This window comes from Mobula birostris, chromosome 23, assembly GCF_030028105.1.
Source record: "Mobula birostris isolate sMobBir1 chromosome 23, sMobBir1.hap1, whole genome shotgun sequence".
Classification (NCBI taxonomy): Eukaryota; Metazoa; Chordata; class Chondrichthyes; order Myliobatiformes; family Myliobatidae; genus Mobula; species Mobula birostris.
The window spans coordinates 23,536,511-23,562,702 of NC_092392.1; positions in this window are offsets into that span (position 1 = coordinate 23,536,511).

The following is a 26,192-nucleotide window of genomic DNA, read 5'->3' on the forward strand; positions in this document are numbered from 1 at the left end:
GAAGAAACTTGATAAAATGATCGATATGGGTCTTCAGGCTGCTCTGCCTCCTTGAAAAAAGAGAATTAGCAGGATTAGAAGGTATATGCTATTACGAGGGTTTCCAAACTCTTGTAATAGCATATACCTTCTAATCCTGCTAATTCTCTTCTGCACCAACTCCTTGAAGATTCCCTTGGTGGTGGGGAGGATTGTGCCCGTCATGGAGATGGCTGGGTCTACAGCTTCCTACAGCCTCTTGGTATCCTGTGTATTTGTGGCTCCACACTGGGCTGTGATGCAACCAGTTAGAATGTCCTTCAACGTAGGTAGCAAGAGTGTTTGGAGACATACCAAATCACCTCAAACTAATAAAGTAGAGCTATGTATCAAGATATAGTAAAAACATTTTTTTGCATGCCGCAGACAGACTACTCCATGTATTAGAATACTGAGGTAGGAAAGGAAAGGTACGTCGCATCCGGAGTTTCTCCAGTTAGCGGACGATTTCCCTCCACGCCTCTCTGACGTAGTGGGGAACTGCGTACGAGACAAGTTACAGCAGTGGTTTGCCATTGCCTTCTGCCAGGTGAGCTTCCATCTCGTAACCCAGCTCAGATGGAAAACATGCAGGGGAGCCAGCTGGATCCGAACTCGGGACCTTTCGTCCCGAAGTCCGGCACTGATGCCATTACACCACCACCACCACTGAGGTAGTACAAAAAGAAAAAGAACAGAATATTGTTCTGCAGTGTTACAGTTAGAGAGAAAGTGTAGTGCATGTAGACAAATGACAAGGTAAATTGAGAGACAGAGTTCATCTTTATTGTACAAGTGGCTCATTCAAGAGTCCAATAACAGCAAGAAAGAAGCTGTCCTTTAACCTAGTGATATATGTTCACAAGACTTTGCCCACCTCTGCCCACTGGAGGGGGTGGTGGAAGAAGAGAAAAGAATGACTTAGGTGGGAGGGGTCTTTAAATATTTTGTCTGGGTTCTCTAAGCAGTGAGAAGGGTAGAAAGAGCAAATACAGGGGAGGTTGGTTTCAGTGGTACACTGGTCTGTACTCACAACTCTGCATTTTCTTACAGTGCTGAGCAAAGCAGTCGTCATCACAAGCTGTGGTGCATTCAGAAAGGATGCTTTCTATGGTGCATCTCAAAAATTGGTGAGAGTTGTTGGGGGCATGATTAAGTTGTGAGGAAGCAGAGGTGTGCATTGAATTGGATTTACTATGAATCAATGATATATATTTTTGAAATTAAAGAAATGTGGTAGAGCAGCACAGTGTCTCAGCTAGTGGAGCTGTTATCTCACAGAGATCTGGATTTAATTCTAATTGTATGAGCTTGCATGCTCTCCCTCTGACTAGTGGGTAACTCTTCGGGTGCTCCGATTTCCTCCAGGGTAAGAAGACACACCAAAGAGTTGGTAGGTTAATTGGCCGCTGTAAGTGGTTCCTAAGATATGGAATAGAATGTGGGGAGGAGTAATAAAGATTAGCTACGTTTATCACGTGTACATTAAAACATCGAAAAACTCACAATGAATTGTTTACATCAGTGACCAACACAGTCTGAGGATGTGCTGGGGCAGCCTGCAAGTGTTGCCGTGCTCACGGCACCAAGATAGCATTCCCATCATTTGCTAACTCTGACCTGTATGTCTTTGCAATGTGGGAGGAAACAGGAGCTCCCAGAGGAAACCCAAGTGCTCACAGTGGGAATACGCAAACTCCTTACGGACAGTAGTGGGGATTGAATGCCGGCCGTTGGCATTGCAAAGTGTTACGCTAACTGCTCTGCTGCCATGCCACTTTAAGGGAATGTGGTGAGAATGAGATTGATAAAAGTTTTGTGTAAATGAATATTTAATGATCATCATGAACTTGGTGAATCAAAGAGCATGTTCCCACACTGAATGACTCTTTGACTCTGTAACTCTGGAAAGTTAAGTTTATGAGTGTCAGCCAACCATTCACTTGTAGAACTATCACCACAGCTGCTCTTTGATTCCTGCCATCTGGTAAATGATGATCACTAAAGACTCTGACTGATTTTGTTCCCTTTGTTTTGCTCGACCCTTCCCTAACCTCATAGCACGGAGCACCTCAAATTGCTAGCATGTTAGGGATCAGCTTTCATCCACACACAGGTTATAGACAGCAGCTGGCATAGCCCAAATTTACTCCCATCCCTAGGTGACCTTGAACAATGGATTAGGACATGATGCATCTGGACTCATACTAACAGGCCTGGAGTCATACCAATGAAGAATAACCGACATCCTTTTCTGAATGACATCACTGAACCAGACTTGTTTTTCTATATAGCAGAGGTTTTCATGATCATCATTGACAAACGCTTTTCTAAATTCACATTTATCCACATGACACAAAAATGAGGAACAGGAAGTGACGGCTCAGATCCTCAAGCCCAGTCTATCATTTATTAAGTTCATGGCTGTTCTGATTATTACCTCCATGTTAAATCTCTCTGTTTTGTTCATCCACATGACCTTTGGTCTCAGAACCTTAAAATCCGCAATCAACATTTTAGAAACAGCTTCTCCTCCACCTTCAGATTTCTGCATGATCCATAAACACTACCTCACTATTCCTTTTTTTCTCTGCTTATATTCGGTTGCTTCTGTAACTTATAGTAATTTTTAATGTCTTGCACTGTATTATTGCAAACAACAAATTTCATGACATATGACAATGATAAACCTGATTCTGATTCTGATTCTATAACCACGGGGCAGCTCAGTAATGTAGAAGTTAATGTGGCATTCCCCCCACTAATCCACTTTGTAATACTTAACTGCACAGATTAGAGCCAAGTATTACCCGGTTAGAGTGCAACTTTTTAAAATTCGAATGCCTTTCTCTTGAAATCTGCTTTTGATATCCATGAATGATTGAACAGGTTTCAGTACAGAGATTGGTGAGTAGCTATTTTAATCTGAAGTCTATGAGAATCTGAACCTTCTGCAGCAATTCCAGGCAATATACACTACCTACACATTCATAAAAGCAAAACATAATTTTAAAATAATTTTTGGTTTTCAAAAATGAATCTTCAAGCATTTAATTTAAAAAATGCTTAAGTTTAAATTTTGTGCATACAGTATGCCAAAAATCACCAACTTTCACAGGGTAACAAGGGATTGCCTGCGTATATCAACCTAATGGGAGTAGTGTAGAATAAGGCTGCCTTATATCTCGAAGGGTTGAGTAAATGGCAATAAGGGGATTAACTGCTTTTAAAAACTATTTGTCTAAGATACCCAATTCTTTTTTCACAAACCGAGGTGTTTTTAATAAGAGTTTCTTTGAGAATAGTTATGCAATCAAATAGCTGATCAAATTCATATCAATGTTAACCCATATCAAAAATACAAGGCATTCTGTAGATGCTGGAAATCTAGAGAAACACACATAAAATGCTCGAGATACTTAGCAGGTCAGGTAGCATCAATAGAGGGGAATAATCAATCGATGCTTTGGGCCAAGATCTTTCATTAGGACAGATAAAGCCTTGATTTAGAGCTTTGCTCCCCATTTCTTTCCAATTATGAAGTGGAACTAGGTGAAATCATGCCTCATAACTCAGAAAGCACAGTTCCACATATTAAACAACATTTTCCCTGCTAAAGGGTCTCACCCAGAAACATCAGCTGTATTCATTTCCACAGATACTGCCTGGCCTGTTGAGTTTCTCCAGCATTTTGTGTGTGTTTTTTGATTTCCCAGCTTCTGCAGATTTTCTCTTTTCCAGTGATATGGATAGTGTTTCATCTGCAGTCCATACTAATCAAAGTAAATTTATTATCAAAGTACATATATTCCACTGTATACAATACTGATATTCATTTCCTTGTGAGCATACGCAATAAATCCATAGAAATATAACTACAACAGAATTAATGAAAGACAACACCAACTTGGGTGTCCAACCAGTGTGCAAAAGACAATAAACTGTGCAAATTCAAAAAGAATGAAATAATAATAATAAATGAATAAGCAATAAATATCAAGAACATGAGATGAAGGGTCCTTGAAAGTGAGTCCATAGGTTGTGGGAACAGTTCAATGATGGGGCAAGTGAAGTTGAGTATTGTTATCCCCTTTAGTTCAATAGCCTGATGGTTGAGGAGTAGTAACTATAGCTGAATGTGGTAGTGTGAGTCCTGGGGCACCTGTACCTGCTTCCTGATGACAGCAGAGAGAAGAGAGCATGTGCTGCGTGGTGGGGGTCCCTGATGATGGAGGCTGCTTTCCTGCAACAGAGTTTCATGTCGATGTGCTCAATGAGGGGAGGTCTTTACCCGTGACCAGTAAACTATGGTTCCCCATCCCTCATAACCACCCCTAAGTTATTTTGGGCATTTCTCCTTGCCCTTTCCCTTCCTGACCTGGTGTGTTCAGCTGAGTGGAGGTCTATAGTCAGTTTAAACAAGATCTGACAACGTTAAATACCACCTTTGGTATAACAGAGATTTGAAATTTGTACCATAATCTTGTCTTACTTGGGAAGATTGACAATGCACACATGAGTTGTCTGGATAAGTACATGGTTAGAAGGGGTATGGAGGGTGATGGTCTAGGTACAAGGCAAGGGGACTAGGCAGAACAGTTCAGCATGGACTAGGGTGCTGAAGGGCCTATTGCCCTGCTGTAGTTCTCTATGTCTCTTTGCTCATCACATACTTGGATTCTGTATGAAAAGGAGATGTAGCTGTTGTTGTAGTAATACTTAGAGCCCAGAAACAAAGAATTGCAGCCTTGTTGTTCTACACATGTGTCTATTATATACCAGTCACATCACATTCCATTAGCTAGTTTGAAATGCAGTGAGCAATAAACATTGCAATCATATAAGTTTCCTTAAGATTGTTATATTCTGCAGTGGTAATGGGAACAAGCTCCCACTAACTATTAAATGCTCCCAATGGCCTCTGACTCAAATAGCCTCTGACAGCCAAGTTCAACTCCAAGCCTTCAACTATGGCTTAGCTTCTAAGCCCGGCAGAACTGTTTCTACTGACAGGAGAAGGGGAAAAGGTGGGTTACTGGCACCTTAAAACCAGTGGCTTTGTGCAGATGGGGTCGTCAGTTGTGATTGGCAATTCATCTAGGAGAAGGAAAACTCTGATCTCAAACCTCCACTGCTTTGCAGCTGTATCCACTCTTGGGAAAGCCTTCAGGAGTAAACACCAAGGGAAATGTCTGGAGCTGGAGTCCCTAGGGCAGTCCTACATTGAGTTGAATGCTGACTGGCAACTCCTGCGATGCTGCTGGTACCAAACTGTATTGGTGTCTGCTGTTCCTTTGGGTTCATCAGATGTGTAGCAAGGGGGAGGTTGCTACACGGGCAACAGCTTGCTCTCCATATTGATAGCTTTAGACAGCTAGGACACAACATCCATCATTGACCCTGACTGCTGGAGGTCTCACTTATTCATTGAAAATTAAATCAGAGAATACTGTAAATCCTCAGCAGGTCAGCCATCTTGATGAGTCATGGCATCAAAGTTTATGGGGAGGAAGCCGGAGAATGTGCTTGAAAGGGAAAATAAATTTGCCTTGTTGGAATGTTGGAGCAGACTCTTTGGGCCAAGTGGGTTAATTCTGCTCCTATGTCTTATGGTCTTATCTGTGGAGGGAGAATCAGAGTTAAAGTTTCAGGTTGAAGGTGAATCGTCTGAACTTGTTCCTGTAACCTTTAACATCCATATTAATCACCCTTTACAACAAAATGTGGCAATAAATTCCACAAATTCACCACCCTCTAACTAAAAAAATTCCTCCTCACCTCTGCTCCAAAGGGACATCCTTCATACTGAGTCTGTGCCCCCTGGTCTCAAACATTCCCATGACAGAAAATATCCTCTCGATTTCCACTCTATCTGAGCTTTCAGTATTCGACAGGTCTCAATAAAATCCGCTCTCTTTCTTAATTCCAGTGAGTACACTCCAGAACCATCTAGTGCTTCACGTGCATTAACACTTTCATTCCCAGGATCAGTTTCAGAAACCTGCTCTGGATCCTCTCCAATACTAGCACATCATTTCATGGATAAGGGCCCCAAACTGCTCACAATACTCCAAGTGCAGTCTGACCAATGGCTTGTAAGTCCTCAGGTTACATCCTTGCTTTTGCCTTCCTTACTACCAATTCAATTTGCAAGTTATCCTATGCACTAGGACTCCTAATACCTTTTGCACCTCTGATTTCTGAATTTCCTCTCTATTTAGAAAGTAGTCTATGCCTCTATTTCTACAACCGAAGTACATGAAAACTTACATGAAAAGTACATGACCATTTCTTTGCCTATTCTCCTAATCCATCCAAGTCCTTCTGCAGAAACTCTCAATACTACTTGCTCCTCCAACCATCTTGGTATCATCCACAAAGCCAACAATACCATCATCCAAATTATTGAAATATATTATGAAAACAAGTGGTTCCAACACCAATCCTTATGGAATGCTACTAGTTACCAGAGGCCAATCAGAAAGAGTAAAGTGGCATTTGCAATTTTCCAGTCCTCCAGAACGATTCCAATATCTAGTGATTCTACAATGATAATTTCTAATACCTCGACAATCTCTTCAACTCAACTTTCAGAACCTTGGAGTGTAGTCAATCCGGTCCAAGTGGCTGGAACGGGCTACCAGAGGAAGTTCTGGATCAATGCGTATACAATAGTGGCAATAAAGAGGCATGTAGACAGGCAGATGAACATGTGGATCATTTGTAGGCAGTCAAATTTAGTTTAATTTGGCATCATGGTTGACAGAGTTACTATGGGCTGAAGAACCTGTTGCTGTACTGATCAATGTTCTCTGCTGCCAATTGTGCCATATGGTCCCTGGAGACCCAGTGCTAATTTAGATCACAAGGGTGACATTGTGAGTACTTTAGCAGGGAACTCCAAGGATTTTTCAATTGCCTACATCTTGTACTCAGAGTTCATGTTCTATAAAATAAGGCTCATTAGTTATCAGCATGACAATCTCAGGATAAAGGTTGAATGTGCTTTTCTAGCTATGTTTGAGAAATATCAAACTTAAGGACAACATGTAGTCATGGAGAGGACATCTCACCGGAGAGGAAAATAACTCAGAGGTATAGAGTTGAATTAATGGATAGACAAGACAGAGTAGAGGACTTGCTTTACATTCAATGAGAAAGCAAAATTATATTTTAAAATAACCATGTGTAGAACTGTGACTTTCAAGGAATTTTTTTTAGAGAAGGAGGATGAGATGTGAATTGACAGAAGTGCACAACAGGCATACAGTCGACCAAGTGGACTGCTAGAGAATTTTTCCAAAGCTGAAATGGCCAGTACAAGCAGGTATAATTTTTAGGTGATTGGAGGAAGGTTTAGGGGGATGTCAGAGGAAGGTTTATTGCACAGAGAGTGGAGGATGCCCGGAATATCCTCCAAGGGTGGTGCTACATTAGTGACATTTAAGAGACCTTCAGATAGGCACATTGATGAACGAAATATGGAAGGTTATGTGGATGTTAAGGTATAGATTGACCTTAGAGTAAGTTAAAGGTTGGCTCAACATCAAAGGGTCTGTAGTGTACTCTATTTTTCTATGTTCTCTGAATCAAGACCTGAGTGAAGAAGTTCCCCCTGATGTTCCCCTTAAACTTTTCACCTTTCATCCTTAACCCATGACTTCTGGTTGTAGTCCCACCCACCTCAGTGGAAAAAGTCTGCTTGCATTTGCCCTATCTATACCTCTCATAATTATGTATATCACTATCAAATCTCCTCTGTCTTCTACATTCCAAAGAATGAAGTTCTAATTTATTTAATCTTCCCTTAAAATTCAGGTCTTCCAAACCAACAACACCTTGTGAGTTTTCTCTGTACTCTCTCAAACTTATTTATATCTTTCCTGTAGGCAAGTGGCCAAAATTGCACACAATATTCCACATTAGTCCTCACTGATGTCTTATACAACTTCAGCATAACATCCCATCTCCTGTACTCAATACTTTGATTTATGAAGGCCAATGTGCCAAGAGCTTTCTTTATGACCCTATCTACCTGCGAAGCCACTTTTAGTGAACTATGGACCTGTATTCCCAGATCCTTTTGTTCTACTGCACTCTTCTGTGCACCACTGTGTAAGATTTACTCTAGTTAGTCCTACCAAAGTGCATTACCTCACACTTGGTTACATTAAATTCCATCTGCAATTTTTAGCCCATTTTTCAGCTGGTCCAGATCCTGCTGCAAGTCATGATAGCCTTCAATCACTGTCCACTGCACCCCATATCGTGATGTCATCTGCAAATTTGCTAATTCAGTTAATCACATTATCATCCAGGTCATTGATATAGATGACAATCAACAATGGACCTAACGCTGATCTATGCGGCACTCCACGAGTCACAGGCCTTTAGTCAGAGAGGCAGCAATCTACCACCACTCTTTGGCTTTTCCCACAAAGCCAATGTCTAATCTAGTTTACTACCTCATCTTGAATGCCGAGTGACTGAATCTTCTTGACGAAGCTCCCATGCGGGACCTTGTCAAATACCTTACTAAAGTCCATGTAGACGACATCCATTGCCTTGCCTTTATGCACCTTGCTAGTAACTTCTTTGAAAAACTCTATATAATTGGGTAGACATGACCTACAATATACGAAGCCATGCTGACTGTCCTTAAGCAGTTCATGTCTATCCGTATTTGGTCTCTTAGAATACTTTGCTATAACTTTCCCACAACTGACGTTAGGCTCACCGGCCTGGAGTTTCCTAGTTTATTTTAAGAGCCTTTCTTAATGGTGGAACAACATTGGCTATATCTCCAATCTTTTGGTACCTCACCTGTTGCTAAGGATAATCTAAATATTTCTGCTAGGTCACCACCAATATCTGCACTTGTCTCCCATAGATCTGGGAATTTATCCACCCTAATTTGCCTCAAAACAGCAAACACTTCCTCCTCTGTAATCTGTACATGCTCCATAAAGTTGATGCCACTTTATTTCACTTATATAGGCTCTGTGTTCTTCTCCTGAGTAAATACAGATGCAAAAAGAATCATTTAAGATCTCCCTATCCCCCATTATCAGAATAGTAACACATGGATTGTTGTTCTTATCTTCCAGAGGACCAATTTTGACCCTTGCAATCCTTTTGCTCTTAACATATCTGTAGAATCCCTTGGGATTCTCCTTTACCTTGTTCTGTTAGAGCAAGTTCATGCATTATTTTTGCCCTCTTGATTTCTTTCTTAAGTATTCTCTTGCATTTCTTATACACCATAAGCATCTCATTTGTTACTACCTGCCTAGACCTGCTACGTACCCCTATTTTTCTCTTAACCAGGGCCTCAATATCTCTTGAAAACCAAAGCTCCTTACACTTGTTAACTTTACTTTTTATTCGGACAGGCACATACAAGCTTTGTACTGTCAAAACATCACCTTTGTGTCATTGTCCGGTCCGTGAAGTCCACATTCCAGTCCGCCGATCAGTATTCCAGGTTTTTCAGTTTTCCATTGTTTTGTTGAGTGCACTAATTGAGGCACATGATTCTTGGTTGGGCAGACACATAAATACCTCCGGAGACCAGGGCTTGGCTGCTGGATTGTTTCTGTCAAAACCTTCTGTCTGAATCCCTTCTCTGCCCCTTCCTCCTGAAGCCTTGCCTGCAACCTTGTCAAGTTCTGCTACTAGAGTGAGACCAGAGCCTTGCTGTATCAAGATAAGGAACTGTCTATTGTTGAGTTGGAACTGTCTCTGTGTCCACGCCTTCGCTAGGTAGGTCTGGCTGTTTGCTGCTACCTAGTGTTAGGAACCGTCTCTGTCCATGCCTTCGCTAGGTAGGTCTGGCCGTTTGCCGTGACCTAGTGTTGGGAACTGTCTTGTTGTGTTCAGCATTCTGTGTAGAGTCCCGGCCCTAAGTCCTATTCCGAAGGAGGGGTCTTGGCTCTGGGGTTCCATGTCCCTGTGTTTCTGTCTCTCAAGTCCAAGGCTCTACGTTCCTGTGCTTTAGACCAAGGTTCTGTGTTCCTGTCCTCCCCAAGACCAAGGCTCTGTGTTCTGCGTTCATGTCACCCCAAGTCCAAGGTTCTGAGATTCTGTCGTCCGAAGTCCAAGGTTTGGCTGTTCCTGAGTACCAAGTCAAAGCTTTGTGTTCTCATCCTATTCATGTGCTTTGTCCTGTGCTGGAGTTCCCTCGTCTTGCCCAGGAGTCTCTCATTCTGTCCTGTAGCCTCGCTTAGTCCTGTTTCCCAAGACCACGTCATGTCTTTGTCTAGTTCCGGAGTCCGATCCCGAGTCAAGACCCAGGTTCTGGGTCCTTATTCAGTCTCTGGCTTGGAATACGAACCCAAGCCTTGTCATGTCCTCGCCTCAAAGAACCCAAACCTCATCATGTCCTCGCCTCAAAGAACCCAAGCCATGTCCAGTCCTGTAGCCATGTCATGACCTTGCCTAGTTCCGGGGTCCAAGCCCGAGTCAAGACCCAGGTTCTGGGTCCTTGTCCAGTCCTTGGCTCGGAGTCCAAGGCCAGGCTCCTAGTTCCCAGTTCCTTGTCCTGGTCCCGCTTGCCTAGCCAATGTCCTAGCCCAAGTCTGTGTTCTTGTCCCAGCTCTCTAGTCAAGACCTGTTCCTAGTACTTCAGTGTCTGTGTCTTGCATTTGGGTCCTCTCCACCAGTGCCCCGTTATGGCTCCTTTGAAGGCCTCTCATTTACCAAGTTCACCTTTGTCAGAAAAAAATATTGACCCAATCCACACTAGCCAGTTCCTTTCTGATACCTTCAGAATTGGCCATTCTCCAATTTAGAATCTCAACCCATGGACCAGACCTATCTTTTTGCATATTTACTTTGAAACTAACTGCATTGTGATCACTAGATGCAACACATTCCCCTATACAAACTTCTGTCAACTGCCTGTCTCATTCCCTAATAGCAGACCCAGTATCTCTCACTTCCTCATTGTGACTTCTAAATATTTATTAAGGAAACTTTTTTGAACATATTTGATAAACGCTATCCCATCTAGTCCTCTTACAGTATGGGAGTCTCTGGTAATATATGGAAAGTTAAGATCAGCTACTATAACCACTTTATGTTTCTTGTAATTGTCTGCATTCTCTCGCAAATTTGTTCCTCTAAATCCCTCAGACTGTTAGGTGGCCTGTTATATAATCCCATTAACATGGTCATACCTTTCTTATTTCTCAGTTCCACCTATAATGCCTCACCATCCCAGTTCTACATCTGTCCTTACTGAGCACTGGCGTAATATTTTCCCTGACTAGTAACACTACGCCTCCTTCTTTAAAGTCCCTCCTGCTGTGTCGAGTCTAAAACAACGGAACCCGGAATACTGAGCTGCCAGTCCCCCTCCTGTAACCAAGTCTTGCTAATGGCTACAAAATTTCAAGTGCTGATCCATGCCCTGAACTCATTTGCCTTTCCTACAATGCTTTTTGCATTGAAATATAAACAGCTCAGATATTAGCCCCACCATGCTCAACCTTTTGATTCCTGACTTTGTCTGTTGTCTTAACAACATCTTTCTCCACAAGTTCCATACTAGCTCTTCCTGCACTCTGGTTCACATCTCCCTGCAACATCCAGTGAATAAAAATGAGATAGGGAAGCAGAAAGATGAGAGATCCAAGTGGAATGGAAAACAAACAAAATGAAGGCCCGTACTCAACGTTTCAGGAAGACACTCTTTCTCTCCACCATCAGATAACTGAACAGACCACAAATCCATCAACACCTCCTTGTTATTCCTCACTTATACTGTTTTTTTTCTGTTACTTGAAGTAATTCTCATGTCTTGCATGTATTGCTGCTGTAAGACACCAAATTTCATGACATATGTCAGTGATAATAAACCTTATTTGGATTCTGATTCTGACATGCCCAATCTACTCAGCGAGTCAATCAGCAGCTGTGGAAAGAGAATCCATTAACATTTGTGATTAGAGCCCCCACTCTCCAACCATTCTCCTTCTCAGAACCTGAAGACTCATACTCAATGTTTGAAGAACAGCTTCTTCCCCTCTGCCATCATATTTCTGAATTGTCCATGAATTCATGAATACTCCCTCTTTTCAACTACTTATGAACTAATTAACTTATTTACTCATTTTTTCAACTACCTATTTATTTATCTAGCTGCTTATTTATTTACTTGTTTGTTTGCATGTTTGTTTATTTATCTATATATCTGTAGCTTGTAGCAGAGGACAATGAGGGGTGACTTGATAGAGATGTACGAGATGATCTAAGGCATAGATTGAGTGGACAGCCAGAGACTTTTGCCCAGGGTGGAACTGGTTAATAGGAGGAGGCATACTTTTAATGTGATTAGAGGAAAACATCAGGAGGATATAGAGGAAGTTTCTTACACAAAGTTGTAGGTGTGTGGAACATGCTGCCAGGGGTGGTGATAGAGGCAGATACATTAGGAACATTTAAGAGTCTCCTTAGATAGGCACATGGCTGATGGAAGCATGGAGGGCTATGTGGAAGGGAGGGATCAGATTGATTTTAGAACAGGTTAAAAGGTCAGCACAATGTTGTAGACTGTAATGTGTTGTGATGTCCTATGTTTTATCTGTCTATCTCAGTGGCGGCGCCAGAGGTTTTTTCTTGCTGGTGCTACAGTGGGGCTGAATTATTCAGTGATGGTGCTGAGGGATGTACCCGACGGTAATACGTATTCGCAAGGCCAGACGCGTGGTGTTCAAAAGTCAGTTTCAAGCATTATGTGCCTACTATAAATGCCTCCGTTGATTCACAAGCAACAGCAATTGGTAAATATAATATAGAAGTGAACTGTGACAGTGTTAACAATATCGGAGGCAACCCAGGCTACACAGAGCATAAACAAACAAACCAACAGAGCATCCGACCCACAGCGCACAACGTGAATCGCGCACCAATCCTGCAATCAGCGTCAACTGAAAAACACAACACTAACCCACAATGTCCACTGCTATTCGCATTACATAGACAGAAAATACTAAAAGATACACTGTTGTTAAAGTCAAATAAGGCAAACAACAGATGCAAGGCTTTACCAGGATTTAGACAAATCATACTCTGACCACGCAATACCTCAATTAATTTGGCTACTGAATTTAAAACAAAAATCAACAGAATCACCGCTTGGAAGTCTAAGCAAAACCAGTAGGCTTAATAGCAGTAAATGTAATAGTTTAGGATTTGCAGGAAACATAAGGACTATGGGGCATCCACCACAAAATAATAATAATAATCAGCATTAGTCTTGGCCCAAATGTTTAAAAAATCAACTGCACTCACCATTGATGTTTTCAGAGAAGCACAATCCGTCTGTTGTTGTGATTGGTGGTGAAAGCACCAATGATTTTCTGGATGTTAAGTGCTTTGGTCCTCCAGCTGTTTATGGCCAACAGGGCCAAGTTGCTGTTCCGAGCATCGCCGCTGCTATTCCTTAGGTAGTTTTTGAGGTATCTGAGGCAAGAGAAACTCCATTTGCATGAGGCAAATGTCACAGGTAGAGTCAGTGATATGCAGATTAGTTTGTATAAACCTATAAATGCATCGCGGTAGGGTCTCATTGGAGCTGGAAATTCCACTGTGTCGTTCACTGTCTGTCCTTGCTAGAGACTCAACCACTGCTCTTAAGTACTCACGATTTTCTTGGATAATCTTTGCATGTCCTTTGTCAAGCATATTTCCCAATCTTGGGCCGTCTTGTTTTCTCAATCTGAATTCGGCCTGTGCCTCCGTAGCAAACTTATGAGCTGCACTTGCATGGTGGGTTTTGAAAGCTGTTGTAGCTTTCCGCCAGTTGCGGTAACCGGTGACAGTGAAGGTAGACTCAGAATAGAACCCACGTCCTCCACACAGGAAATGCCTGCATGCAAAGCAGAACATAGTATCTTTCATGATCGAATATTCTAGTCAGTCAAACCAGCCACGAATAAATCTCCTTTGCTGATTGCCAATCTGTTGCGAGCAGCGAAGGGTAATTTTTCTATGCTGGTCGACGGGGTCCTTCCTCAGGCTGCTGGCTAACACCGCTAACAGTATTCCCACTAGCACTAAGAGCAGCTTCATCCACGTTCTCTTCCGAATCCCACTCCATTTCTTGTTCCTCTACTTTGCCCTCACACTCCTCGATGAACTGCTGTCGTCCTCATCCCCACTTACTTCTTTCTGCATGTCACTTTCAATTAAGACAGGCTCAGGCTGAGATTCCTCTGGATGAGGTCGTTTTCTCACTAAAAATTGATCCATTTTTCACACTGCCAAAATAATGCATGTGCCAGACCCATGCTAGCGTGTGTGCGGTATCCGTTAGTCATACCTGGATGTATACTATCAATCTCTCGCGTGAGTGAGAGTGAGTGACATCACCACCTTAAGTGATCTTAGATCAGCTTAACCAATCTGAGGACAGCAACGGCAAGACATTGACAACGAATGAAGTGTAAAGTGAATCTGACAGAGTTTATAACTTTATTGCTGTGTGGGTGCTATGGTAGTTGGGGACACTGTTTCATTAGATCAACTAGAGAAACAAGCTGTATTCAAAACTATACAGACAAAGCAAAGCAGCTGCAATTTGTATGTGAAATTTCAGTTAATTTTTTGGAGGTTCTACGCTGTTGCTATTGCAATTTCTGCTGGGGCTATAGCACCAGCTAGCACCACCTTAGCGCCGCCCCTGGTCTATCTATTTATTTTTATTGTAACTCAGAGTAACGTCTGCACAAAACTGCTGCCACAAAGCAACAAACTTCATGATTGTGCCATTGAAACTAATCTTATTTCTGATTCTGAAGTGTTAAGTGCTTTCACTTTCCACAGGTGCTGTTTCATTGACTGAATTCTTCCAGCATTTTTGTTTTCTTTTGGGAGTGATCCAAGGTTGGGGAAATCATTTTTCAGGAAATGGGGACAAGACAGTAAAGAAAAGATCACTGATCAGACCACTCCCAGCACCGTGAATGCCAGCAGCTAGTTGTGGATAGTTTTGCAGTATAATCCAGCAAATAGCTCACACTGTATTTCTGTCAGGCTTCCAATTAAGTTTGGCTTATTTTGACATCTATTGGTGTCCTCTCCTACTTGGTCACCAGGGGATCGGCCAGACTGCTAGATTTAAAATGACAGAAAGATTGCCAGCTACCATTTATAATGATATCTTGCTATCAGTCCCCAGGAGCAGGTCTTTAGAGATTGCTTTTATTGCACATCCTCTGTTATTAGCAAAGTACCTACACAATCTAGCTTTATAAAACATAGACCTGGTAAAGCAATGATTGGGGGCAGAATATTCTTTTCATCTATTGCCAAAGGACTGACTGAGGTCCTTCATATTTTATTGTGTGAAATCATAAATCATCATATCCACCAGAACATCTTGGGCAATTTATACTCGGGTTTCAAATCTGCTCATCATTATGCGATGGAAGTCTTCCGAACTGCACTTCAAGAACATCAAAGCTTAGTGAAATATCCGATTTATATTAAATTGCAGCTTTCCACCTGCTTTCATACCTCAGACAATAACACAGGATACAGACAAAAGATGAACAGGGAGATTACAGGCAGACAGTGAAGGAGCATACGAAAATGGAAATTCAGAGAGGCTATACTTCCGACTGAGAAAAGGATGAAGGAGGCCAAATTCTGAACAGTCTATTTTGTGTTTTATTTCTGTAATAGCTACAGTTTATCAGAATAACCTAGATCTCTTCAAACTGTACATTGAAATCAAAAGTTCCTGTTGTACTCTGTTATAAAAACAGACTTTAATTATCCAATAATCTCTCTTTTCCAGGGACACAGTGACAGCTTCCTGGTTAATATTTAGCCTCAATCAAACCCACTGGGCAATAAACAGCCCAAAAGTTCAAGTTTATTGCCATTTCAACTATAGACATTTATACTGCCAAATGAAATAATGTTCCTCCAGACCAACGTGCACAACACAGTACATAGAACTCACACTCAGCACATAAAGTAATAATACCACAAATATATGAATAAATAATGATGTGCCCTTCATTTGCAAGTTAAAAAGTAAACAGTAAATAGTATAATTACTGGTGCTTTATATGTAGAGAGACATGGGTGGTGGCCGGGAGTTCTCACAGATTGGGGGAAGAAGCTGTTTCTCATCCTAACAGTCCTTGTCCTAATGCTACGGTACATTTTGTCTGATTGTAGTGGGGCAAAGAGGTTGTTGGATGGATGGGAGGGATCATTGACAATGTGAAGGGCCCTGCGTATGCAGTGCTCCTGTTAAGTATTCCAGGACACTATTGCATTAGTGGTTGCATTGCTTTGCTGAAGTGCTTCCACTTCACTGGCTTAACTGCTGCTCCAAAATAATTCGCCACTAACAAGGTGAAGTTTAGAAGCTGTTTATTTTCTCGGACTGTAAAGTAAAATGTTCATCTGGGGATGCGCTGAAGTTTGCTTTGCACCATCTGTACTCACACTAGGAAGCCATAGTGGAGTGAGAGTCCATCGCCAAGGTAAGATTGCACCTATTTCCAAAGTACACATCAGGGGATCTCACACCTAATTTACTTTACACTGTCTGCATTGGTGCCAAATTGAAAGCACTTCACATTAGCATCAAGTGTCACATATGGCCCACGTTTCCTCAGCATCTTAGGGACAACATCTTGGAGAATGTAGTGCAAAAGGGCAAATTAACAAATATTTCATCAGCTAAAGGTCCCTTCTCTACTTTTCCTACACTCATGGACTGTGTAGTTAAGATCAAATGCTTTTGAGGGATACAGATGAGGTAGAACTTCTTCTCCGCCTGCCCGTGATCCCATGAACGCTATTTATTTCTCTTTTTGCACTATTTATTTTGTCATTTGTAGCAATTTTATGTGTTTGCACTATACTGCTGTCACAAAACAACAAATTTCATGTCATATACAGTAAGATAGTGATAATAAACCTGATTCTGATTCTGATTCAGGGTCATGTCTTCATTATCTATTGTTATCCTGCCCAGAGGGATATAATTAAAGTGAATTATTTTAACAGCAGGTGCCAAAATGCTACTCAATCATCATTTTCTTTGCAGAGCAAACCTCAGACTTTTCAGCTGAAGTCAATGTGGGCATCTAAGATGCTCCAGCACTGACATTTCTACAAAAGATAGGGATTAAATAGGAAAGCAAAGAAATTAGGAGTATGGATGAGAGAGTGGGCAGAAAGATCAATAAGGGTTTTGGAAAACTGGGCCATGCTCAATCAATAGAACAAAACAGAATAGAAAGCACACATCATCACTGAACTAATATTAACACTCTGCATCCATGCTGAAGTCTAATGCAAGAAGCAATGCAATTAATGAACCAAGCAATGTTTTTGCTGTGGAATTGAAGCCCTTTCTTCAGGTAGATCCTCACAAATTTCAGCATCGAACTACACAGAATATTGTCATTTTAAGACACATTCCTCCATCAAATGCATTTGCTCAGCTTCAGATAAAAGGTGTCATTATTTTGCTGGCTACTGAACCAGCTTTTATAAAGATTATATTCTTTTGCAAGGTTTCTCGTGGGAACAGGACATTCATTCCTTTCTCTTCATCTTACCTTTCTGTTAGGTGAATGTTAGCTGCATTTTATTGGGATATGGCAGTGTGAAGGTTAACTTACCATTCGGCAAAAGATATAGGACCTCCTGACCTTAGGAGGGTCTCCCCCATCACCAGGTTCAGGAAGAGTTACTAATCAACAAACAAACATCCTGTTCCTGAGCTAACATAGATAACTTCACTCACCTCAATGCTGAAATGACTCCACAACTTACAGGCTCACTTTCAAGAACTCTACAACTCATGTTCTCAATATTATTTATTTTTGTTTATTATTTGCACACTTTGACTTCTTTTGCACTTTGGTTATTTGTCACGCTTTGTTATTTACAGCTTTTTGTAGATTGTGATTATTTCTTTATTTTCGTGTAAATGCCTGCAGGACGACAAATCTTAAGGTAGTAGTAAATGGTGACGGATACATATTTAGATCATCAATTTATTTTGAACTTTGAACCCTTGCTACTACAGAGCTGAGATGGAATTCTTTCTACATCTCTCCAAGGGAAATTAAATTCCAGCAGCTAAATAATCTGGAAAGTAACAAAAGAATCTGCAATAATCACCATGGAAACAGCATCTGGTTTACTAATATCCCACCGGGAAGGAAATCTGCAGATCAGTCCTCTATGTGACCCCATATCCACCCCAAGAGCTCATTCTGAAAATACTGAACTTGAAGTGAACTCTTAATATCTCAGTCTACCTCCTCACGACTCTCGTGCTTTATTTATCTACCTGCACAGCACTTGCTCTGTAACTGTAATGCTATATTCTACATCAAGTTTGCAGATGATATGAAGATTGAAGAGGGGCAGGTAGTGTTGAGGAAACAGGTAGGCTGCGGAAGGACTTAGAAAGATTAGGAGAATGGGCAAGAAAGAGGCAAATGAAATACAATGTTGGAAAATGCATGGTCATGCACTTCGGTAGTAGAAATAAATGTGCAGACTATTTTCCAAACGGGGAGAAAATCCAAAAATCTGAGATGCAAAGGGTCTGGGGAGTCCTTGTGCAAAACTCCCTAAAGGTTAACTTGCAGGTTGAGTCAGTGGTAAGGAAGGCAAATGCAATGTCAGCAAGAGCAGAGATGTAATGCTGAGGCTTTATAAGGCACTGGTGAGGCCTCACATTGATACTGTGAACAGTTTTGTGCTCCTCATCTGAGAAAGGATGTGCTGGCATTGGAGAGGGTCCAGAGGAGGTTCACTGGGATGATTCCGGGAATGAAAGGATTATCATACAGGGAACATTTGAAGTCTCTGGGTCTGACCTCATTGGAATTTAGAAGGATGAAGGGGGATCTCATCGAAATCTTTTGAATGTTGAAAGCACTAGAAAGAATAGCTGTGGAAAAGGTGTTTCTCATGATCAGGAGTTTAGGACAAGAGGGCGCAGCACCAGGATGGAGGGCATTTGTTTAAAACAGATATGCAGAGAAATCATCTAATTCTGCTCCTATGTCTTAAGGTCTTATTATGTATATTTTCCTTTTTGTACAACCATGACACACTTGTGTATGCAATGAACTCTCCGGATGGCACACAAACACAAGCTTTTCACTGTATCTTGGCACATGAGATAATAATAGCTAATTATTTACAGTATCCATTTAAGCATTCAGTTTCACATTATTGATGCCTTATCTAACAATGTTCTCAAGGAGGGTCAGCAGATAGCAAGAGGATGATTCATAATGCTGCATTTTTACTCAAGCAGCCATAGACTGAGCCATTGCAAGACATCTGGAGTGAATACTTTGGCAAATCACCTTTGATACTCTTGTAGCCCTTCTGAGCAAATTTGTTTCAGTGCAAAATCAAATACCATCGACAACCTTTCAGACTGATGATTAATCACACCTGAAGGTATTCTTGCTTCTGAATATGCAGGTTGTGAATTCAGCACAGGAGGTTCCCAGCATCCTGAGCTGGTTTTCTCAGCTGGGATATTGAAGATCTGTTCAACAAAGAATTCTGAGTCAGGATAAAAAATAGAAAATGCTGGAAACACTCAGCAGATCAGGCAGCATCTACGGAGTGAGAATCTGGGCTAATATTTCAAGTCCAAGCATTTCAGTTCCACAATGAATATCAAGAAGCAGATCAAAACGCCAGCTGTCCCATTGTGGTGCGGGTGTGAGTATGCGTTGAAGTTACAGAGTTTTGAAGTTTCACAGCACAGACCCTACCAACAAAAAACTTACCTGCCATATCCCCTTTAAAACTCCTCCCGCTCATCTTAAACCAATGCCCCCTTGTTTTTGATACCCGCACCATGGAAAAACTATTTACCCTGTCTTTGTCTCTTATGATTTTATATGTTTTTAATGGACACCACTGAATCTCCAGCCTTTTTGATCGTACTATAACTATAGTCCTCTAATCCAGGCAACATCTTGGTGAATCTCCTCCGCATTTTCTCCAGTGAAACCACGTTCTTCCCATAGCGTGGTGACCAGAAATGCACACAGTACTCCAATTGTAATCTAACCAGTGTTTTGAGGACCTGCAACGTAATATCTTTACTTTTACATTCTATGATCTGACATTTGAAGGCAACAAGTCATATGCCTGCATCTTCACGCTAACCAACTGTGTACCTCATCCAGTATTTCCTCTTGTTATTAATATTCCTTCTTGCCCTATTGTTTACTCTATATATCCTATCTCCACTTATCCTCCCAAATTGCATTACCTCATACTTGTCAGGATTAACATCCAACTACCAATACTCTGCCTCACTTTTCATCTACTCTATAGCTTGCTGTAGACTGGGAAAAACTTCCTCACTACTACACCACCAACATTCATGTCATCAGCAGTTTTAGCAATCGTACCTTCTACAATAACATTCTGCTCCATTCAAGCATCTGAGTGTCTAGGTCACTGTATGTGTTTGTATCTGTATATATGTACCATGTCCTTTCATGTATTTGTGCAATCTTGTTGTGCATTGCATGTTTGTCACACATGCCAACGTCTTTGTTTTCACATACAGTGCTGCAGTGACAACTTGGAAACACTAAATCTGAATCGCAACGTATGAATGTGCAACAAACATTTTGAGGGATAGCCATAGGAAGGTCCCATGAAGAACAGGGACTGGTTTCTTCTGGTGAGCCAGAGGTCAGACAAACTGCTCTGCAGGTAATTCACATGTTTTGTTTTAGTGAAGAACCATCTCCAAACAAAATACAAAGGGAGAGAAGAAGGCACAGAATTGAAGATCCAAAATTCATAAATAAAACCTCCTCCAACTCATTAATTAACTCCTCCTTAAAGTTGAACACACACTCAGTGAAATTACCTAATCATAAATCTGTCCATCTCCAGTTCAGTTTCTTTTGCAAACCAATGAACTACATTCAGAAAATAATAGGAATTTTGAACAGTGTGAAGCTTCAAGAAAAAAAGTTCCCGACTGTATGTGACTGCATTAAAAATTCATCAGCAATGATGTATGTAAACCTATATAATAAACAAAAGGTACATTTTGAAAATGGTAATAGAAACTTTGTCAAAGAAGGTTAAAGACTACATTCATTAGTAGGCAGCAGGAGTTCGTCATTTTCCCAAGTGCTGTATTGTATTCAGTAAATCACTTACCAATTAAACGCTGTTACCAGATCTTCCCTGAACAATATAGAGGTAATGTCATCAATCCAGATTATGTCCAAGGTAGGTTGTGCCAGAGAAAGGGTGTGCTTGTCAGCATTACCTCAAATGCATAATACTGATGGTGAAATACTTGTTTATTTTGAAGTGAGAAATGTCTTCCGCTTATTCCAGAGATAAGAGATTCTGAAGATGCTGGGAATCTTAAGCAATATACGCAAAATGCTAGAGGGACTTAACATATCAGGCAGAATCCATGGAGGGAAATATGTAATCAACATTTCAGGTCAAGTTCCTTCATCAGGACTGGAAGTCAAATTCAAAGTAAAATTGATTTTCAAAGTAAGTATATGTCACCATATACTACCTTGAGATTCATTTTCTTGCAGGTGTTTACAACAAAGTGAAGAACTAGAATAGAATCTATGAAAAACTATACATAAAAGACTGACAAACAAGCAATAAGCAAAAGAAGACAAAGTGCAGAAATAAGAAAAAAAGAAGGGGCAGAAGCCAGAATAAGAAAGCGGGAGAAGGGAGAGGAGTACAAACCGGCAGTAATGGATGAGTCCAGGAGAGGGAAAGGTGGATATACATTCTAAGCTGGTTTGATGGAAACCCCAGAAGTATTATAAAAGTTTAACCTGCTCCAACCCTTACCAGTCTCAGGAAAGCAGTCAAGAGAATTGAGGACCTCTCCAACCCTGGTCATTTTTTTCTTCTTCCCGTCCCATAGGGCTGAAGATTCAAAATCTTGAGAGCATGAATTGCCAAGTGTAAGGACAGTTTCAGCCCCACTGTTATCAGTCTCTTGAATGGACTGCTCATTCAATATAAGTAAACTCTTAATCTCTCAATCTACCCCCATCATGGACCTTGCACGTCATTTATCTACCTGCACTGCACTTTCTCTGTAATTGTATCATTACCTACTTCATTCTGCTTTTGTTCATCTTTTATGCTTCCTCATATTATTTAATTTGGGAATGATCTGTCTTGATGGCTTACTATTTTACTGCATGTATTAATAATAAGCCAATTACCAATTAACTTTTACTTATCTTTCTCTCTCTCTTACTTACCTCTCCACATATGTGGACTGACCTGGTGAGAATTTCAAATGTTCTCAGTTTTATTTCAGATTTCCAACTTTTTTTTTTCTTTGAAAATGATGAGAAGACAAAAAAGTGAGCAGGTTGTCCAGTGCCATTGTTTTGTGTGTGTAGCAGCAGTAATGTTTGGTGCAGTGGTACTGACAACTACATCATGTAACTTCCCAGCTCTGTTTCCTAATGGGTACAGCAATCTAGTAAGCATAGAATCATAGAGTACCCCAGCCCAGAAGCAGGCCCTTCAGCCCATTTAGTCCATACCAAACTGGTATAGTTCCATTGACCCACAGTCGAACCATAGCCCTCCTGTCCATGTACTTATCAAAACTTCTCTTAAATGTTGCAAGCAAACCAGTCCCTACCAATTCTGCTGGCAGCTCATTCCACTCTCTCACTACCCTCTGAGTGAAGAAGTTTCCCCTCAGTTTCCTCTTAAATATTTCATCTTTCACACTTAACCTATGACCTCTAGTTTTAGTCTCATCCAAACTCAGCAGAGAAAGCCTGCTTGCATATACCCCGGACAATTTTGTATACTGCAGCTCTACCAAATCTCTCCTCATTCTCCTGCACTCCAGGGAATGAAGACCTAACCGATTCAATCTTGCGCTATAACTCCGATCCTAAAGTCCCAGTAACATCCTGTAAATTTTCTCTGTGCTCTTTGAATCGTACTCCAGATTTGGCCCCGCCCTAGTAAAGCAAATAAACTAGCATCAGAAATGTGGATCATTGATGAAGAAAAAGGAGTTTAAATCCCATTAGCACAAATAAGGAATTTAAATAGAGCAATTGGAACTCTCCTTCTCAGAGAGCTTATTTTTATTTTTATTTCTTTATACAGCACGGAACAGACCCTTCTAAACAAATGTGCTGCACTGCCCAGCAACCCACCTAACCCTAGTCTAATCACAAGGCAATTTACAATGACCAATTAACCTATTAAGTGGTACATTAGCATCCAGATGAAACCCATGCACTCACAGGAAGAACGTATAAACTTTCTTACAGGGGACGCCGGAATTGAACTCTGAACTCTGACACTCTGAACTGTAATACTGTTTTGAGCTGCGAGCTCATTCTTTGCAATTTAAGAGTTGAACTTGAACCAGGGAATCTGTATAATAGCAGCAAGTAGAGATCTCTTTGGTTTATCGGACTTATATACCAAGGGATAAACAGGGACAGCTCAGGTCATTGGGATTCTGCACAGGAAATGACTTGGGCATAATGTTTGAAATAAGAACAGAGATTGTGAAGCACTGTATCATCTATCGCTCGACACACTGCAGCAGCACATCAACTAGATTTGAGCCTTGGGTAATTCTCCTCTTCCTTCTTTGGAGAGTATTTTCAGAAGACATCTACTTTATGTGATGGTTTCTTGGAATCATAGTATTTTTTAGAAAGATACAGAACAGTATTTGGTCCGTCAGCCCACTGAGCCAGCGCTGAGCATCAACCATGCTAATTCTACAAGAATGCACACAATTGCAGGAGGAACTCTGCAAGCCAGGCAGCATCTATGGAAAGGAATAAATAGTTAATGTTTGGGTCGAGACCCTTCGTCTGACCATAAGGACATAAGACATAAAATCAGGAGGGTCTTGAGTCCTGATGAAGGGTCTTGGGCCAAAACATTGATTGCTTATTCCTTTCCCTAGATGCAGCCTGACTTGCTGAATTCCTCCAGCATTTTGTGTGTGTAACCCTGGATTTTCAGCATCTGCAGAAACTTTTTTCTTTATAATTCTGCATTAATCCCATTTTTTACCGTGGTGTTAAGGCTCATTGATAGAAAGGGCTCAGTGATGGTGACTGGAAAAGAGTCAGACTGCAGTTTTTCTTCTCTGCTTGGACCATTTCCAGCCAAGCAGAAACACACACCCAACGAAAAGTCAGCCTGAGGATGGCTAGACCAATACAAAACAACTCTGCATTGCCCTAACCGTCCTCAGCTTGGTCCATGTTTGTCTGTTTGTGTCTGACAATTTGAAATAACAGAAATGCAATGAAATAATAAAATGCTGCAAACTACTTGCAAAAATTAAAATGCAGATGACTTGGAAAATTAGAGAGTTAGCAACTTGTTTTATACTTTATTGTCGCAATTGATATTAGAACATACAATCATCACAGCGATATTTGATTCTGTGCTTCCCACTCCCTGGATTACAAATCAATAGTAAATATTAAAAATTTAAATTATAAATCATAAATAGAAAATAGAAAAATGGAAAGTAAGGTAGTGCAAAAAAACTGAGAGGCAGGTCCAGATATTTGGAGGGTACGGCCCAGATCCGGGTCAGGATCCGTTCAGCAGTCTTATCACAGATGGAAAGAAGCTGTTCCCAAATCTGGCCGTACAGGTCTTCGAGCTCCTGAGCCTTCTCCCGGAGGGAAGAGGGACAAAAAGTGTGTTAGCTGGGTGGGTCGTGTCCTTGATTATCCTGGCAACACTGCTCCAACAGCGTGCGGTGTAAAGTGAGTCCAAGGACGGAAGATTGGTTTGTGTGATGTGCTGCACCATGTTCACGATCTTCTGCAGCTTCTTCCGGTCTTAGACAGGACAAATTCCATACCAGGTTGTGATGCACCCTAGAAGAATGCTTTCTACGGTGTCAATGTTGTCAATGTACTGAGCTACAGTAAATTATTTGCTTTGCCTGCTATCCATACAAATCATTTCATCAAATCATATCATATGGCGGCATGGTGACATAGCAGTTAGCATAATGCTGTTACAGCAACAGCGACCCGAGTTCAATTCCACCACTGTCTGTAAGAAGTTTGTACATTCTACCCATGACCATGTGGGTTTCCTCGTGGTGCTCTGGTTTCCTCCCACATTTCAAAGGTGTACGGCTTATTAAGTTAACTGAGAGCGTTAATATAAATGAGAATAATGTGAGGAGAAATCTTCTGTAAGTTTTTACTGAATTTCAGTGACTTCTTTAAAATGAATGGGACTGTGTTAAAGTTGTCAACCATAAAGCTTAGGGGATGGTTAAATTTTGGAGGATTATAGCATTTCCTGAAGAAAGTAGCATCGATCATCAAGAACACTCACCACCCAGACTGTGCTTTCTTCTTGTTACTGCCATCAGTACGGAGATGCAGGAGCTTTAGGTCCCACATCAACAGTCATTACCATGCAACTATTAGGCTCTTGTTCTTGCCTGGATAACTTCACTCACCTCAAAACTAAACTGATTCCACAATCTATGCACTCATTTTCAAGAACTCCAAAACTCATATTGTCAATAATATTTACCTATCCATCTACCTATCTTTGTGTTTTTTTTATATATGTGCACTGTTTCTCTTCTTTTCCACATTGGTTGTTAATCAGTTTTCGCTTTTGTGTACCTTTTCATTGCACCAGAAATTGACCCTCAGATACTATATATGTACTTTGATAATATATTTACTTTGAACTTTAATAATTATTCATGAATTCTGGTCAGACTCTTCTCATTGACAATAAGGGATTGGTAGTAGATGTTGGCATTGTCAGTGACTCCTTCACTCCTGAGGAAATAAATTAACATAATCTGGTTATTCTGGTAAAGTAGAATCAGATGCTTTTTCAAATGCACACTTGGTTTTGCAATCAACCTTTCAAGAGAGGACTATTGTTTTCTTCTTTTTGGATTGTAACCATACACCTCGAGATGTAACACAACCTGCCTGAACTGAAAAACCTCAGTGGGTGCTCAAGGGTAAATGTTTCCAATGCACACTTTTCCACTCTTGGGTTTCCTGGTTTCAGTGTTGGCAACAGCAGAATTGTATTGTTGACCAGTAATCTAACCTTGGCCTAGATTACCTCATTTAACTTTCCACGGGGGCCTT